At 65.1% G+C, this 522-nt stretch overlaps 1 protein-coding gene across 1 annotated transcript in view; it reads right to left on the minus strand.

The window, feature by feature from the left end:
* The window catches only part of LMOD1 (leiomodin 1 (smooth muscle)), a 16,135-nt gene extending 15,855 nt beyond the window's left edge, over nt 1-280 (minus strand). Inside the window, exon 1 of the mRNA XM_014533395.1 lies at nt 270-280. The gene's annotated coding sequence lies outside the window, so the exon portion shown is untranslated. The remainder of the gene's footprint in view (nt 1-269) is intronic.
* Between the last annotated feature and the right edge of the window lie 242 nt (nt 281-522).

Below are 522 nucleotides of genomic sequence, written 5' to 3' on the forward strand. Positions count from 1 at the left end.
CACCCAGGGTCCCTGCCAACTGGAGCCTGGGTGCTAGCATCGGAGGCCCCGGGTGACTCCTAGAGGGAGAGCAATAAACCCTCCCGTGCAGCAAACTGAAGCTGGCCGGCTGTCGGGGGAAGAAAGAGGGGTGCAGGCAGGAGAGTCCTAAAGGGCCTTCAGTTTCCAGGAAGTATCGGCTCCTGGGAAGGGGGTTCAAACCTCCCTCCCTGCCCCTCGGCTTCTTCCTGCTCCTGCGCGTCTGTGGGGTTTCCTTAGGGACCCGGGGGGCGGGGGGCCGGTGGCCACATCTCAGTCCAGAGCACGAGTCCCGAGTCCCCGAGTCCCCGCGTCTTCAGGGAAACATAACTCTGGCTGCGGGGAGGGATCCGGTTGCAACAGGCCTGGCACGTCTCGGAGGGCTCTCCACGGCGCATCCCTCACGCCGCCTCGCACGGCCACAGACATTCAATCTCCTGAGAAGCCGCGTAACCCATCGGGCAGACGCTCCGGTCTTTCCTGGCGTCTCGCCACCCGGGCCAG

Source organism: Myotis brandtii, unplaced genomic scaffold (assembly GCF_000412655.1).
Source record: "Myotis brandtii unplaced genomic scaffold, ASM41265v1 scaffold975, whole genome shotgun sequence".
NCBI classification, from domain to species: Eukaryota; Metazoa; Chordata; class Mammalia; order Chiroptera; family Vespertilionidae; genus Myotis; species Myotis brandtii.